This window comes from Tinamus guttatus, unplaced genomic scaffold (assembly GCF_059628265.1).
Source record: "Tinamus guttatus ecotype Peru unplaced genomic scaffold, ASM5962826v1 Tinamus_guttatus_pri_ptg000218l, whole genome shotgun sequence".
NCBI lineage: Eukaryota > Metazoa > Chordata > Aves > Tinamiformes > Tinamidae > Tinamus > Tinamus guttatus.
In genome coordinates, this window is record NW_028288752.1 from 364172 (window position 1) to 371477 (window position 7306).

A 7306-nucleotide genomic window follows, 5' to 3' on the forward strand; every position below is an offset into this window, starting at 1 on the left:
GAAAGAGGAATATGAAGGAGTTCTGCTGAGGCAAAAAGAATATATCATTTGGAAAAATGAGAATTGAATGACAGTTTTAACCATCTCTGAATTTGATTTAATCATTTAATATCTTCCATCAGGCTACCTATCGTGTTGAGTTTGAACAGGTGGATGTGTTGATCAAGTGTTAACTAGGTGAGGAAACATCTACTTTATGAATGTTATGGGAGTAAGAGATTCCATAGCAAATTTTAAGCTTCATATTTTCCTTATTTAAATGTAAACCCGTTATAAAAGAGTAATTGTTAGTACTTTTTACTAAGGAAAAAATGGTGTGTTTTCTTCTTCTCTCCAACTTTATGCTTCAAAGACGAGATTTCTAAGTAAATTATTTTTCAAGCAGAATTTTAGTTTGAAATATAGTTTTAGAAAGGCATAAATAAATATATATATGTGTGTGTGTGTATATATATAAATAGTGCCTATTGTAAAGATAACTATCTGTAATCTTTTAATGAATTCCTACTTTTCTGTAGTTCAAAACGAGCTGCACTAGCTGAAAAAAATGAGTTTAGTAAAATATAATTGCCATCTTCCATACGAATAGTTTTTCAAAAGTTTTCCTGTCAAATTTGTTTAGATTGCAAGAAGACATTCTTTCTATTTTCTATTTTATCATATTGCAAAGTGATTCGTCTAGGACAGCAAGGCCAGAATATACCATTTTTGATTGCTAAATTTTGATTTTACACTCATTTAAAATTCCTAGGGTTTATTTACTGAAATATCTAGTATTTGTTGAAATATGTAGGGTTTATTTATAGTGCATAGTGCTGCTCACTCCAGTTGTTTCCACACAACTTTAACAACAATTTTACTGACTCCAGTAATCTACTTATGTCTACAGTCTAATTCTGAAAAACAAAAAAAATGAAAAAAACAAAATAACACTTCTCATCTTTGGAGATTTTGAAGCTTTGAAATGTATTATAAAGGAAAAAAATATAATTTGAGTGAATTAAAAAGAAATGTCATGAGTAATGTATTGAGTAAGAAATGTCTTCAAGTCATCGCATCTTCTTTCCCTGCTCAGGTAGAGTGAAAATTTCAATCATGCAAACCAATTAAGTGACCAACATGTGACATTTCCAAAACTTAAATTTGAGTCTGATATATTATAAAAATAATTACTAGCAAAATTAAATTCTAGATAATAAAAGCCACATGAAGAATTAAACATGCCAGGTTCAGTGCTTTTATAATTTGTATGAAACAAAATAATGTTGAAAATATTTAATGCTGTAATTCTTTCTTTAAGAGGAGGAGAAAAAAAAAAGCCTCTACTTGACATTAAGTACAAAAATCTCTATATTCTTCCCTGGACATGCATCTCATTAAATTGTTCTTGCCTTGTGATGAGTTGCCTTCCTTTAAATCTTAAAGAAAATTTGCAGTACATTAACGATACACCAGAGGGTGCTAAGTTACCTCTAAACAAATTTATTCTATTCAATCATTCCACTCTTCAGGGTATGTCGTGTAAAAATCAAACTATTCTGGCATTATATTTAAAAGTTATATAGCAAAAGGAAGGGGAAAACATCAGAAAAACATCTGATGGTAACAAATGCGAGGGACTAAAGGAATTAAACTGAAAGCCATAACAGTAATTCTGATACAGTATTCCATAAATAATGAAAATTAATAATGGAGACAGAAAGTAGTCACCCTGGTGCAGTAAGCAATGCTGTCCTGAAAGAAGAAATTATTTACGCTTCATATTGGGAAACATTCTCAGCACTCAGAGTAGGTTGGCAATGGGCTATTCTCTCGTGGGATAGGGCCCCTGAGCAGCACAGCGGGTATTCAGGACCCCCGAGGTCAGATGCTGGTGCTAGCGTTGCAGTGTATAATTTTGAAAGGGGTGATGAGTCAAGGCTGAACGAGCCAAGGCTTCTTTTCAGTCTTTGTGTCTGCACTTTTCTGGCTTTGGGTAGTAAGACGGCACTAATTTCTCTTTTGTACAGTTTTGTAGGAGAGAACATAAAAGAATATACATTTCACTAAAAGTGTGTTTTGTGCACATATAAACGATACCATAAGATTTTATTACAAGTCAGAATACTGCTATTCATGAAGTTGGGTCACTGCTGATGCTTAACATATCCTCTTGTTTTATCTTTGCCAACTTTAACTTTGTGTTTTCATCACTTACCTTTTTCACAAGGTGACACTCTTATACCATATAAAGTAACATCATGTCTATTTATTGCTTTGTCATACAAAGGAGGTCTGTGGCAGACAAATGCTTAGTCTGTTAGACATAATATTGGATACTTGCCAAGTAGCATTTTCTACAATTGTGCTAATTAAAATACCAAATTGCTACCACTTATTTCTGAACTCTTGTATTGTACCAGCCAGACAAGAATGCCGTAACTCATCAAGATGCAGCATTTTTGGCTTATCTGTGATGGTACTACTTTTCCTCTGGAACTTAACCTGCTTGTGACCTGAGGAAAAGCAATTTGATAGTTCTCTCCTTCTGTGGTCTCCACAGCCAAAGTACCAGTGTAAAAACTGGTTTGTTTTCTTTTCCTACAGAGCACATGGGAAAGTACACAGTCCTGCCCATAGAGAACAGCAGTTGCTTGATTTTGCCCAGGGCCATTTAGAAGCCATCAAAGCCTGGCCAGGGACATTGTGTATCCCCTTGAAATACACCTTGAAATACGTTGAAAGCAGGTACTTACCAAGCTGTGCTGTCACGGCTCACATATAAAGCAATCTGCAGAAGATGCCCAACGCTGAGGGAAGGCACTTCAGCCCTAAGGAATCACCCCATACAAGCGGTGCTTTGTCCCTACGGGCACAGAGCCTCCCAAACATGCAGCACATTTCCTATAAGGTCAGCCTCCACCACAACACCGAGTTCGCTCTATCTGCATGTTGGGGCATCTGGAGAAAATAACACCAAAGAATTCTTGCTCTATGTGAAGAGGATAATTAATCTCACTAGACTCTCCTAAAGGCTGTTCCATACCCCTACATTAACCTAGCATGCATTTGCACCTTGTTTGACTTCTCTGCCCAGCTCGCTGCTGAGCCAAATGGAACCTGGCTCTGGAGAAGGTTCAGCCTTTCCACGTTTTCTCCATGAGCAAACTCAGGTGTTAATGTATTACTGCTCCTTTCCTCCGTTGCGCTCATGCAGCACTAGTGGTGACCTGCTCCCCAGAGGTGTTTGAAACCACTGAGTGTGGCAGTCCTAAAGAAGAGCTGAGTGAATGCACCACGCTGCTAGTGTGTGCTTGGGGATTGCTCCTCTAGGAACAGACACAGAGACCTGGCCTGCTTTATCTATTTCTCTCATCGTGAGCTCTGAAATGGGTGCCTCCAGATTTCTGTAGCTTGATTTCTCCTTCTATTAGAATCTTTGTGGTTCCTAGTAATGGTTAGCAGGTCTGTTAAAAGATGCTCATTTCCCTAATTAAGGAATAAATAGATTAAGGAATAAGAAGCAACGTCTCTTCTCCTTATATAAAAGATACCTTGCACATCTCTACAAACATAGTGCAGTTATCATTACTTTTGAGAACATTTCACAGCATAGCGATGGTGTTATACAGTGCACTTGGTAAAAGCAATGAAGCCTAGAAATGTTAAAATACCACACATGAAATGTTTTCTGAAATGTGAAAACAGAATACCAGTTTGTGTGTGTGAATTACTGAATTTGCAAATTATTAGTGTGAATTTAAAGAGCTCCAAGCAGATGGTAAATGCATTAGAGTTTTGTTCCACAAAACATGCTTTTCCCAAGACATAGATCTTATGTGGTGGAAAGACCAATTCTGCCAATTGCCTACTTCCTTCACATACTCTAATTTTAGTGTAAGTCTAAAGAAATATGGTCAACAGCCTCAGTCTAGCTCTTTGAAAGTCTGCAGTACTATATATCTTCATGGAAAGTCATGTATCACTGACATTTGGTTGGCACAGTGGGCTTTGAGAAAAAATGTATCAGAAACAGTGCAAGTCTCCAAGCAGTAAACTCATAAACTTACTCATATATTATCAGAGTTTTCAATAGTTCTTGTGGAAAATGGGTGAATACAATGTAAAGCAGCTTCTACACATAATAACGGTTTTATTTTAATATCACCGCTATTCCTACAACTTATGATGAGTACAATATGCTAGGTAGTATAATGTTGTCTTCCTAAAAGCTCTCCAAGAGCCCTCAAATCCATTTATGTTGTGCAGGTTATGTATGATGCAGGGGTGTATGTGTGCCAGCATCTGATGAACAACTGATCTCCTGCCGTGGATGCGCATGGACATGGCAGATCTGTATCTTCACTTGCTGCTGTGAATGTGATGGAGAGGCCATAGCTTTACAGAAAGGCTGCTGCATATTTCCAGTTCAGCTCCATTCTGGGAAGTGAGCAAGCCACAGTCCCTCTCCCTCACACCATAAATCAGAACTAGCAAATTACAATGCTTTAAGGCAGACTGAGGAGCAGTTTTGCACACCGACAGGAAGGCAGAGCTCTTGGTTTCTGGAGTACAGAGTTCAGAATTTCACCAATGGCCTGAAATCTGCAGCTTTTTGGAGTCTATGTAGGAATATGTGGATGGGGCAGAAAGCCATCCCCTTGCCAGAGAGAGAGCTAGGAAAGGTCTTCTGAATCGTTGTGTTGTAGTGACTCTCCTCTCCTTTTCCCACAGCCCTTAGGAAACTCATTCTGAGTGCTAATATTAATCATTGTAACATGTGTGCAATGAAATCTGCTCCTTACGTTCTGGGTCTATAATCCAGACCAAGGGGTAGCTTTGCAAATATTGTTAATTTGTGCAAAAAAAAATGAATAAATGACAATCTGGGCACTCTCTATTTGGGACAACGTTTGTTTCAGAGTATTATTCTCTTAAAACTCTTACTTCTGCTATTGATGACAGAGCTACAAACGTTATCACTAAACTTACAGGCTCTGAAGTAAACACCACAAATATATGTAGATTGAACATAAAACACACATACACAAAGCCTTCCTGTCTTTTGCAATGGTTATTTCCTTACACTGTTTCCTTGAAAATAAGTTGAGAGAGATATAAATCAGAAAATCAGCTCCCTGCTATATGCTGCTGAGGTAATTGCAGATTTTCTAAATTGATTGTTAATATGGCAACAGAGTGTTCACGAGGGAAAAAAAGAGGTTGGAGAGAAGGGAATGGCTCTTGTAAGACTTAGCTGTGCCTGTCAGAACTCTTAGAGAGAGTAATAGTTTTTGTTAGGCAATAAACTGGAGTCACTGCTGTGCTTCATTTAGCTTCTAAAATTCATAAATGCAGAATGTTTCAAAAAATTAGTAAAAAAATGAAATTTATGCAGAATATCTTAAGAATCTCCAGTTATGCTAATTAATATTTTACTTTACCTGATATCATTCATCAGGATTCAACTACTTGAACATACCATAAATAATGTCTTATTACTGCATAGATCAGTTTTCATGAGATACTGTTATATTAGTTACGTATCTTCCCCAAATTTACATAGTACTTAATCCACATTCTTTGTGCCCTCAGATAGTGAAAACTGTGGCTATTCATGTAATACAGCCTCTTACATTTTCCTATGAAGAAGAAATAAACAGATCCTGAAATATATACTAACATAGTACAGCTAAATTGAAGGCAATGGGCATAGACCAGATTTTACCATCTAAGGATCTGGCATCCCACAGTGAATTTACTCAAGCAAAGATTGTCAGCAAACACCTTGTGAGCCACTGCCCTGCCACTCATGCATTGAATATATAAATAAGACAGAAGTGATACATGAGTCTGGCTGCCTGAACAAGAGGGAATTTTATCCTTTATGAAACTTTTTGGGCAAAGGTGCTTGGAATATATCAGTTTGCTGCCAACGATTATTTTTAAAATAGAGCAAAAAGTGTGTTATGCTTTAGAAAGAACTTTTCTGTGAAAGTCGAGCAGGAGCGAAACACTGCAGGCCATGCTCACCGTGCCTAAGCACGTCCTGAGTTTTGGTGGTTTAACAAGAGATACATGCATATGCTTTGCCAGATAATTTCATAAATGACCAAGTTTCTGGCAGTCAGATTCTTACAACTGTGAAGATAACAAATATAAACTTTTTCTTGACAGTTAGTAGGATTTATGTTTGAATTCTTCTCCATAAGCCTTGTATTATTCTTTTGGCACTACTGAATATATCTTTAAAATATGGGGACTATTTAGGTTAAAAATCAAAAAAGAACAAAAAAAAATGCAGCCACTAATTTTACAAATGAATAAACAAAGTCAGAAAGAAAAAAAAATGCAGCAGCTGCAAACATCCTTTCCTGGGGTGTCTGGCCATTAGGATGCTGTTCTGCAGTAAGTATAAATGTATCCCAAAAAGGTGTAAATATAATCCCAATATTTTAAAAATAGAATTCATATTGAGTTTCTACTACACATTTTATGCAGATATGTAAAGGAAAAAGAGAACTTTTTAATTCACCAGGGAAGGGAGAGTCAAGAGCAATAGTGTTGGGGCATCCGCATGATGGTGACTGGAAGATTTCCCTGCCGGATGGGGTGTAGGATATCTAATTAGCTGCCAACCGTGCATGAACTTTTCCTTGAGTCCTTAGTGCTACAGTGTGAGGCCTTCCTACTGTCTAATAAGGGTGAAATCAAACTGCAGGACTAATCTAAATCGGGTAAAAACAAATAAAGCCTGAGATAGCCTCCTGCTAGAGGCCAGCCTTTTATTAGTTCCTGTACTCAGGAAAGCGCTTGTTAATCTAATCCAAAATACCTATTTTTTTGTCTAGTATTTAGTTTAAAAATGAGCTGCAAATCCTTCCTGGTAATGATGTGCAAAACAGCTTAAGGGAGTTAGGTGTGTAGGTGCCATCCCTGTGGTGGCATTGGCGGTTTTCTGCAGTAGAACTGTTTTTTCAGCAAAAATGAATAAGCTTTTTAAAGTGGTGGGTTTTGAAAACCACAGAATTTTGAACTTAAACAGCAAAAATACACAACCAGGATAAGTGCAAAGTAACCTCCTGGTACTCACCCTGGTTACAAAGAGTTGTGAGCAGGGGCTTGCTGAGACCAGTGGCAACTTTCCATTGGATAGGCCTTGGATTTGCCATGGATTTGCCTTCCGTGAATGACCATATTATCAAGATGGGGAGAGAAATTCAACTGTTAGGTCTCAAAAGAAAGACAAATCATTTCAAGGTGGCACAATATGAGATCTCAGAATCTGGAGTGACTCAGGTATGTAGCTCGTTTCCATTGTGTGCAG